This window comes from Chlorocebus sabaeus, chromosome 16 (genome assembly GCF_047675955.1).
Source record: "Chlorocebus sabaeus isolate Y175 chromosome 16, mChlSab1.0.hap1, whole genome shotgun sequence".
Lineage (NCBI taxonomy): Eukaryota > Metazoa > Chordata > Mammalia > Primates > Cercopithecidae > Chlorocebus > Chlorocebus sabaeus.
In genome coordinates this window covers 19,291,781-19,302,644 of record NC_132919.1, presented here as the reverse complement: position 1 = coordinate 19,302,644, position 10,864 = coordinate 19,291,781, and the positions used below count along the sequence as shown (strand labels likewise).

The following is a 10,864-nucleotide window of genomic DNA, read 5'->3' as shown; positions in this document are numbered from 1 at the left end:
TTGGCTAATTTTTGTATTTCTAGTAGAGATGGGGTTTTACCATGTTGGCCAGCTGGTCAGGAACTCCTGACCTCAAGTGATCCACTCACCTTGGCCCCCCAAAGTGCTGGGATTACAGAGGTGAGCCACTGCACCTGCCTTGCAGCCATTTTTAAGCATGGGATGTGGCCTAATCAGATTGGCAGGTTGCAGAAAAGATTAGAGGGGCACAAATGGATTCAGGGAGACCAGATGAAACTTACTCACATGAGAATGATGGATGTTTTCAATAGATGAGTAGGAGTTAAAATGCTTTGGAGATTAATAGGATGTGGGTATCTATCAGTATTCTCAGTTGCTAGAAAGTGTATGAGTTGGGCCGGGCGCGGTGGCTCACGCCTGTAATCCCAGCACTTTGGGAGGCCGAGGAGGGCGGATCACAAGGTCAGGAGATCGAGACCATGGTGAAACCCCGTCTCTACAAAAAATAGAAAAAATTAGCCGGGCGCAGTGGCGGGCGCCTGTAGTCCCAGCTACTCAGGAGGCTGAGGCAGGAGAATGGCGTGAACCCGGGAGGTGGAGCTTGCAGTGAGCCGAGATTGCGCCACTGCACTCCAGCCTGGGCGACAGAGCGAGACTCCGTCTCAAAAAAAAAAAAAAAAAAAAAAAGAAAGTGTATGAGTTAATTTTTGCTGTATGACAAACCACTCCAAAACTTAATGGCTTAAAATAATAAGTGTGTATTATTTCTTATCATGCTTATGGGCCAGTTAGGCAGTTCTGTTCTGAGTCAACATGGCTGGTGGTCAGTGGTCTAAGGCAGCTTCACTTGGGTTTGTAGACTTGCATGATGTTTAGCTGGGACATCAAGGATGACTTGGCCTCCTGTCTGCCATCATCTGGCAGGCCAGCTCAGCCTTGTTTACATGGTGGTGTCCTGTGGTAGGAGGAGAGCAAGTCCCAGGGCGCAAGCACCAGCACCCTACATGTCTCTGCATGCCTCATATTTTCCAGTGTCCCGTTGGCCAAAGCAAAAGCCCCATGGCCAAATCCAGATTCAGGAGGTGAATCACTTGTCTAGTGGAGGTCAACCGGCCTCCGTCCTTGGCCACCCTGGTGCTTGCACCGTGAGCCCATGATAAGCCCGCCATGGTGATGGAGTTGCAGGCTACCCATGGGCCCACCAGGCTGGTTTTGCTAAGCCCAACCTGCCAGCAGCAGAGAGCCGTGCTGAGTCCTCCGGGTGCACCATGGCCAGGGGAGACCAGCCAGACCGTTGCTCAGGCATCCCCATGGATGTAGCCAGGACCTAACTCAGTGTTGCCCTTTCGCTGGCTCTCCTTCCCCGGCCCTGCTTTTGAGGGATGCTAGGTGAGACTGCTTTGCGTGTCCCTCTCTGATGGAGGGCCGAGGCTGCTGGCACCCCTCCTTGGTGGCACCTTTGGAAGAGCTTTTCTATGTATCTTCCGAAGCCTGGGAGACATGCTGGGTGGCTGTCTGCTGCCTGAAAAACCAAATGGCCAAGAGCTCACTTCTGGCCAGCTGCTCTCAAACACTGTGTAGGCCAAAGAGTGTGCGGCAGTGCCGAGGGGGCGATGAGGGCAGAGACCCAGGCAGGGAGAGCTGGGGGTCCTGTCCAACATGGCTGCTCCAACGCTTGGGGTAAGGGGGCCTTGGCAGGAAAGCAAGGGGTGTCTGTCAGAGGCTAAGGGGCAGCGGAGGAGCATGAGCCATCTGCAGAGACGGTGTCTCCTCTGTCAAAGGGAGCCCAAGGCAGCGGTCCTTGGGGACAGAGGGTGTGGGAGGCTGTCAAAAGCCGCTGTGTGAGCGAGCAAGTCTCGGACCTCAGAGGGAACCACGTAAGACTGGCGCAGATGAGAAAGCTGCTCTGCGGCCCCTTTCCCTGCCTTCCCTCTGTGATCTTGCTGGAGCCAGGGCTCACTGAGGCCGAGGAGGAGGAGGAGGAGCAACGTGGGGAGGCTGAGAAGCCTATAGGGCCTCCTGCCCCCTGACAGCACCTGCAGCTGCAGGGGTCCACTGGGGGAGGTACCTGGAAGAGGCTCCAAGGTTACCCCAATGGACTTTTTTTTTTTTTCTTTTTCTTTTTTTTTTTTTTTGAGACAGAGTCTTGTTCTGTTGCCCAGGCTGGAGTGCAGTGGCATGATCTCAGCTCATTGCAACCTCCGCCTCCCATGTTCAAGTGATTCTCCTGCCTCAACCTCCCAAGTAGCTGGGAATACAGGCGCCCGCCACCACGCCCAGCTAATTTTCTTGTATTTTTAGTAGAAACAGGGTTTTGCCCTGTTGGCTAGGCTGGTTTCCAACTCCTGACCTCAGGTGATCAGACCGCCTCGGCCTCCCAAAATGCTGGGATTACAGGTGTGAACAACCACGCCCCCGCCTCAACAGGCATTTTTAAAAAACTGACTGAAATCATGTTGTTATTCATGATCGGAGAGGGACTGGGAACATCATGGACTTGCCCCAGTTCTCGCCCCAAGGTCCAGGAAGAACTAGCTCCAGAGGTCAGAGGGGAGAAAATTGAGCTGTTTTTCTGACAGCAAAACTCTGAGACCTGCTAGTTCACTGTGGTGACTAAGTTACCTCCATGAAAATAAGTGTTGTGAGGATGTGGAGAAATTGGAACCCTTGTGCATGGCGGTTGGGGATGTTAAAATGGTGCAGCTGCTGTGGAGAACAGTCTGGCAATTCCTCAGAAAATTAAACCTAGGATTACCACATGATCCAGTAATTCTGCTTCTGATTATAAACCCAAGAGAAGCTAAAGAGGGTCTCAAGGAAATACTCGTACCCGCATGTTCATTGCAGCGTGATTTGCAATAGCCAAAAGGTAGGAGTGACCCAAGTGTCCACGGGCTGGTGAGTGGAGGAGCAAAATGAGGCATAGACAGACGGTGGGATGTTATTCAGCCTGAAAAAGGAAGGGGATCCTGATGTGCTGCAGCACGGGATGCACCTTGAGGACATCACACTGAGTGAACGCATCCAGGCACAGAGGACAAATCTGATTCTACTTCCATGAGGCACTGAGTCGTCAGATTCATAGAGACGGAGGAATGGTGGTTTCCAGTGGCTATGGGGAGTTGTTTTTTTAATGGACACAGAGTTTCAGTTTGGGGAAGATGAAAAAGTCCTGGAGATGGATAGAGCTGAAGACTGTACACAGTGCGAATGTGCTTAATGCCACTGAGCTGTACACTTGAAAACAGTTAAAATGGTGAATTTATTTTATGTATTTTTACTACAAAAGAAATACGAAAAACAAAAATAGGTCTACAGAGAAGAGTAAGGCATTTGTTTGCCAGTGTTGGTTCCTTAGTTCCAGCTCTGATCCTGCTGGTCCCAGACAGGCATCATCAGTTTTGAGAAAGCACTTTTCTCTTGACCAGGGCTGTCACAGCGTAAAGCTCATCGCTCGCAGTGGGACCTTGGCAGCACGAGTTGAAGGTACATGGAAGAAAAGATCCATGCAGATGAGATCAGAAGCCGAGGGCCCTGGGGCTGAGCATCTCCGCGAGGAGGGCCCCGCGGGCCTCCCTGAGGGAGAGGGAGAGAGGAGGGGCCTCGGGCTGTGGTGTGAGCTTCCGAGGAGCTGGGATTTGTGGAGAAAAGTACCGCTCTGTGGCCTGGATGCACCACGGGGGTAGGAGGAGCCCTCTCCACCCGAGGTCCTGAGGTGTGAGGGCCCTGGAGGAAGGCAGCACCCGTGGAAAGGAGGGCCGCAGGGAAGCCGCCCTGGTCCTTTGGACAAACAGATTTGGGGTTCAGGAAGGGGGAGGAGGAGGACTGTGCTTTCCGGAGGGCCCAGAGGCAGGGTTTGGATGGATGGGTGGACAAAAGGGTGGCAAGACGGAGGGGTGGGGTGTGGGGCAGGGCAGCCAAGGAGCGGGAGCGCGGAAATCTCGAAATGACAGGTGAGTGGGGCGTGAGGCCCCACGAATTCGCACAGAAGGCATTAGGCTACGTGTTGAGATGCTTGCTTTTGGTGGCAAGCAGGCCTCGGGGCTAGGGCTGTGGGTATGAGTGCGGGGCCTCACTGAGCCCAGGCATGGGAGTTCATGGACACTCCCTGTCTCCTTCCCGCTTCTCCTCCAGCAGGCAGGAGGAATGAGGCAGATATGCAGAGACAGGCAGAGGGCAGGGAGGGCAGAGGGAGAGGAAGGGAGACAGACCACACCCTCCTGCAGCGGGCCCCAGGCCCCGAGCTCGCTCCTACACCTGCATCGCAGCAGGAGCCCGGGCTCCTCCCAGCGGGCGGAAGCAGTGTCTTCTTTTGGTGCTTGTCATTTGCAGGAGAGGCCAACTAATACACGTCCACCTGAAGTTTACCCTGTGCTCCCTATTGCCCCCAGAACAGAGTCCAAGCACCTCTGCCCTGCATTCAGGGTGACCCAGCTCCGCCCCACCCATCGCACCCTCTCAGGCCTCCGTGAACAAACCTGGTCAGGCAACTTGTTAGTCAAGGCTGGTCTCCAACTCCCGACCTCAGGGGATCCGCCTGCCTCAGCCTCCCAAAGTGCTGGGATTACAGGCGTGAGCCACTGCACTTGGCCCAGACTCTTTTATCTTCCCCACACTGAAACTCTGTCCCCATTCAACACTCACTCCCCATTCCCCTCCAGTCAGCCCCGACAACCATCATTCTAACCATTCTACTTTGTGTCTCTATACATTTTACCACTCAGTACCTCGCGTAAGTGGAATCAGACAGGATTTGTCCTTTGGTGACCAGCTTATTTCACTCAAGGTTCATCCATGTTGGAGCACATGTCAGGATTTCCTCCCCTTTTTTTTTTTTTTGATGGAGTCTTGCTCTGTCGTCTAGGCTGGAGTGCAGTGGCACAATCTCGGCTCACTGCAACCTCTGCCTCCCGGGATCAAGTGATTCTCCTGCCTCAGCCTCCTGAGTAGCTGGGATTACAGGCGCCCGCCACCATGCCTGGTTAATTTTGTATTTTTAGTAGAGACAGGGTTTCACCATGTTGGCCAAGCTGGTCTCCAACTTCTGACCTCAAGTGATCTGCCCGCCTTGGCCTTCTGAAGTGCTGGGATTACAGGTGTAAGCCACTGTGCCCAGCCTCCTTCCTTTTTTTTTTTTTTTTTTTTTTTTAGAGACAGGGTGTTGCTCTGTTGCCCACCACTGGAGTGCAGTGGTTCAATCACAGCTCACTGCAGCCTCAAACTCCTGGGCTCAAGCAACCCTGGTGGCATGTGCCACTATACCTGGCTAATTTTCTTTTTTGTAGAGATGGGGGTCTCACTATGTTGCCCAGGCTGGTCTTGTGCTCCTGGTCTTAAGTGATCCTCCACCTCAGCCTCTTGGGTCGCTGGGATGACAGGCATGAGCCACGGTGCCTGGCCTTCCTTCCTTTTTAAGGGTGAATAATATTCCATTGTATGTGAATTGTGTGGATGATTTTGAATGGCCCTGGGGGCTCTGTGGTTGTCTCAGTGATTATGGGGTGGATGGACACAGCTGGAATGGAGCATGCTCCAGTTTGGGAGGCACGGGGGGACTCACCCACTCTCCACCCATCACCAGGGGTCCCAAGGCCTGAAATGCCATCCTCTTGGGCTCTGTACTTCCTTCGTGTGCTCTGGGCCCTTTGCCCCATGGAGACCTCTCCCAAGGATGAGGGAGCAGAGCCAGCCCTTCCATATCTTCCAGCATCTCTGCCATGTAAACAGAAAGCTAGACATTGGAGAGCTGGTGAGAGTTGAAGGAATCACGAACCTAAGGGGAGAGAAATGGGACCTTTTTCCTTCCTTCCCTGGAACCTCCCTCACACACAGATGGGCTCCCCCGCACTCTGTGCCAAACATGGGGCTCCAGGGGACTCCCTGATGGAGATGGGGGTATCTGCAAGGAAAGGGGTGGCGTTTCATTGCTCATTGGGATGTCTTCTCATACAAGAGACTAGCCGGGCCACCCGCTGTGTCATTGGAGCTGGTTGAGCAAGAAAAAAGAACGAGACAGAGATGGCTGGGCAGAGAGGGGCTGAGCGCGGCGCCTGCACATGCGTCTTGCATGGGGATGACACGTTCACTCCCTCGGGGCCAGCTGCACCCCCAGAGGCTTGCTGGGTGGGCCACCTTGCCGATGCCATGGCCAGGGACCTGCTGGTGAGGTGAGGGGCCCCATGGAAGGTAGTTGGCGGAGGGTATGGGGGGGCAGCAGGAATCTCTCCTTCTCCAGGAACCCAGTGGCGGGTAAGCACTGCAGGGGCTGCTGAGAGCCGCACCTCCCAGGAGCACCAGTTAAGTCTGAAGTCCTTCGCTCTTGCCCATTTTTCTCCTACCAGCCGATATTCCAGAGGGAAAGCGAGACCCAGGGTGGGAGGGGTAGTGAGGCCTTGACCCCTTCCTCAGGGCCATAGGCCCAACCCTGGCTGGGCAGAAGCGCATTCACTAAGGTCTGCTTAATAAATTCTCCTGGACCTGGCGTTTTGATGTGGGACACCAGCCAGGAAGGGATGGGAGCTGTTGGGGTGTCTCAGGGATGGAAAATAAAGGTTGGACAAGGGACGGTGGGAGGCAGTAATTGGGAAAAAAGTCATTTTGTGTTCACACTTGGGCCAAATAATAGTGTAAAACTAAAAGTACAGGAGGGCTCTGTACTTTTAGTTTTAAGTGGGGGGCAAAAACCTTGGGGCCCAGAGGTGGGGAGGGGAAGGGGTGTCCATCCCAAATGCCACAGCCAGGGCCTGGGGTGGCAGTGGAGCGGAGGTGAGTCTGAAACTCGTGTCCTGGCAAAGGAGGGCAGCCCAGAGTGGGAAACTGAGTACAGACATGCACGTGTGATGACGGGAGCAGAGACAGGAGGACCCATCGGCACAGTGGGAAGGTAGGAAGAACTCACAGACAAGCCAGGGGAAGTGGAAGGAATAGCACTGGAGGCGAGAGGAAATAACCAGGGGAAGTAAACTGCTCCACACAGGGGGAAATGGAGAGGATAACCCCAAGTATTTCAGCCATTACACAAAGAGAGGCTGTCGGGATATTGTCTGAAAACAAGCCCTAGCTATGCAGGATTGACGGGATACATGCGGAACAGTTAGGTCGAGAAGGGCTGGGGACGGTCCGTGTGGACAGACAAGACACAAATGTGATGTGCCAGCAGTGTGAGCCGCAGACAGGCGGATGTTCAGCTTAGAGCACGTGATGATGAAAAGCAAAACTCATAAAGGAAAAAAGTCATAGACCCGTATGAACTAAGCAAAATGTTGGTTAAATACACAAAGCCAAAGTTACTAGAATTGAAAGGAGAGCTTGATCCAAATACAGTTACAGTGGGAGATTTCAATACACAGCTCTCAAGCCAATCAATAAAAAGGAATGATATCAAAGAATAACCAATACATTTGATTTAATAGGTGGAGATTTTTTTTTTCCATGTGTGTAAAGTATGGTTGTTAAAACAACAGAAACAGAGTAAAGAGGCTGTGGCTCCCGGGGGGGGACAGTGCTGGAGCACGGCCCTGCATACTTAGACCAGGGGAGAAAGGGCTCTATGCTCCAGCAGGTCTAGGGTTGGCAGGCAGGGAGGTGGGTTCTCATGTGTTGGCCCTCATCGCAAAGAATGGAGATCTAGTGGGGCTGATGGTGGGCTGGAGAAAGCCTGATCAAGATGCAGCTGTGGCCTCAGTCCCCTCCTCCGAGTCCCCCACCTCTGACTGCAGGTCATCTGCAAAGAGAGCCCCAGCTCAGCACAAGACACGCCCCAGGTCGCCCAAGGCAGTCAAAGCACATGGCCAGCTCATTGTCATCCAGCCCACTGCGCATGATGTGGTGCTCCAGCAGGAGGGCCAGGCACAGGAACAGCATAAATGGGTTCCCCTGCCAGACTCCTGGGGTGGGGGCAGCCCCATTGGTGGTGTGGGTGGCAGGGACTTTCCAGGATCTTTCTGGGAGCCTACCTCTCGCATCAAGGGGGAGCCTACAGCCATGTTACCAGTGGCAGACGCCTCCTGGTTGGATGGTGGAGATGAGGAAGATGGGGAATCAGGGTAGGAAAAGGAGGAGAGCAGTGGGTGTGGGAAGTTTGGCAAAGGCTTGGAGAGGGACTTGGAGCTAATAAGGGCGGTTGGGTGGGGCAGCTAGACCAGAGGGTCCCTCCTGAAGCCCATGTTATCCATGAGGCCATCCAGGATGGCTTGTCTCAGGTGACACCCCCTGCTACCAGGCCCCTGGCTGGCTGTGGCCAGGTGGTCAATGGCATCTTCAAAGGTACTACCTCCTCCACTGGCAGGCCTCAGCATGTGCCTGTCGCACGGGCCGCCCCCTGTGGCCACCAAAACTAGTGTCTGCCACTTGGCTGGGGGACCCAACCTGTTCTCCCTCATGTTCAGGAGGATCAGGGGGCAGCGAACTTTAGGTGACCTCACACATGCGGAAGGCATCTTCCAAGGCGAACTCTCGCTTGAGCTCCAGCAGCAAATTCAGAGGAAAAGCAGACTTTCGTTCCTTCTGTGTTATAATAGGAAAACAAAAATAAAAGGACCTATATAGTTTAAGCACCAAAAGAAACTATTTGATTAAAACAAGAAACTCATTGATTAAAACAGAAATCAATGAGCTAGGAAACCAACACGCATCCCATTCATCCTTTATTAGAATGGATGAGCGACCCCACGCATCTACGCATGCGCAATGGGCTGGACGGCAACGAGGTCTCTGCAGGCGCTGATGAAACAGACCTGAGCACATCGTGACTTGCAGTTTCCCTGGTAAGGGGGATGGGGGCAGCAGACACGTTCAAGACTAGAAATGAGAACAGAATTTAGGGAAAACTGTATTCCACACTCTGGCAATACGTTTGCAAACCTGGGGGGACGGACTCCCCAGGAGATGAGTCTCCTCAAGGGGACGCTGGGTCAGATTCTCGGGTGAAACCTGGCTCGATCACTCACTAGCTGTGTGACCTTATGCAAATCACTTAACCCCTGTGTGCTTCAGTTCATCATCTATCAGATGGAAATAGTGATAGTTCCTGCCTCTTGGGTACTTGTGAGAACTAAAGGGTTCGTAAGTGCTTAGACCTGGCACACAGCAAAGGCTCAGGAAGGGGTGGAGCTGTTATTAAATGGTGTTGGCACACAGGCTGTGCATCTGCAAGAAAATACAATGTGCGGGCTGGGTATGGTGGCTCACGCCTGTAATCCCAGCACTTTGGGAGGCGGGTAGATCACGAGGTCAGGAGTTCAAGACTAGCTTGGCCAAGATTGTGAAACCCCGTCTCTACTAAATATACAAAAATTGGCCGGGCATAGTGTTGGGTGCCTGTAATCCCAGATACTCAGGAGGCTGAGGCAGAGAATTGCTTGAACCTGGGAGGCAGAGGTTGCAGAGCAAGACTCCCTCTCAAAAAATATATATAAAGAAAAGAGAAAATCAATGTGCATTTTCATTTGCATTTGTAAAATCAACTCTTGATGGATTCAAAGTAAATAATAAAACAATAAAAATCTTAACAGAAAATTAGGAATTAATCCTGGGGCAAGGAAACCCTCCTAATCTAAACTAAACAAGAGAGTTCCATTTAGCTTTATAAAAAACTTTTATATAACAAAAGATACCATAAATAAAGTCTGTGAACAAATGATAGATTCAGGAAAATACTGGTGATACAGATGGCTGTAATATGCAAAGAGCTCCTAGATACTGACAAGGAAAACACAAACGCCTTCCAAGAAATGGGCAAATGCAATGGCCATTGCATGGTGAGGAATGCCACCAGACGGCAGGGAAACGGCAGAGTGCCGCACACCGCCGCACACTGCCAGGCCAGCTGGAACTACAACAGCCCCTTAGGGCCACCTTGGTGGACAGTCACCGGCAACACCTGTGAAGACTGAAAAAGTCAGCATCCCCGGGATCTAACACACAGAAATACACAGGCCAGGACATGCAAAGTGGCCCATGGAGCATTGATCCAAAGTGGAAGGCAAAGTGGTCTCCCATCCACAGGAAACACTCTGGTTACTTGCACATTCAACGTGCTTGCCACTGCTTTCCCACGGCCACCAAGAGGAACGGACTGCGGCTCCCGGTCGCCCAGGAGGGAGTGGGGTCAGAAGATGCAGAAGAGGGTGCATGATGAGGCTCTGCTTTTAAAATGCTGACAGCTCCCCATGTGTCATGTACATTTTTGTGTGTGTTAAATAAGCACTGAGGAAAACTTAGGGAAAATATTGTGGATTACTGATGAGACACTCATATTGAGAAAGGGGCAAACCAAGTACACACAAAAGAAAATGTCTGAGCTAAACAATGTGTATTATGTTTGTGAAATTACATTTGTGTGATTATTGTGAAGAAATAAAACTTAATTTTTGTTTGCATTTTTCGAGTAAACATTATATTTCCTGTGTGATGAGGGTGCATTCAATGTCTGTTAAGATCCAGAATGGGGTTTCCCAGGCCCCAAGAGACTGGCAGTACCAACCCAAGCGTGCCCTGGCATGTCCTCCTGGCGTGCCCGCTGGGTCCCTTCCAGGACGGCCGGGGCGTGGGCTGGTCTGCAGAGGCTCTGCAGCTGGGGCTGCAGCCAGGCGGTGACTCAGGCAGGTTCCGCCTGGGCTGGGAGGGCCGGGCATTCCTGCTGTGAGGCTGCCTGTGCCTAACTCACCATGACTTGCACTTTGCTGCCATCTTGCCTGGCGGGCTGACTTAGCCAGGATGGTCCTAGTACCCACTTCCCCTCCCGCCAGCACTCATGCCTTCTGCCCCACTAAGATGCCCTCGGCAGAGGCTTCCTGGGAGCCAGGGCCTGGGCCTGGGAGCCACAGCTTCCTGGGAGCAGGAAAGTCCAGGGGAGATGGGGTGAGGACTGGGGGCCTCTGCCACATCTTAGGGGAGGCTCCCT

At 52.7% G+C, this 10,864-nt stretch overlaps 1 pseudogene; it reads right to left on the bottom strand.

The window, feature by feature from the left end:
* Positions 1-7,402: 7,402 nt before the first annotated feature.
* Positions 7,403-10,650, bottom strand: LOC103242577 (TBC1 domain family member 25-like; annotated as a pseudogene).
* Between the last annotated feature and the right edge of the window lie 214 nt (positions 10,651-10,864).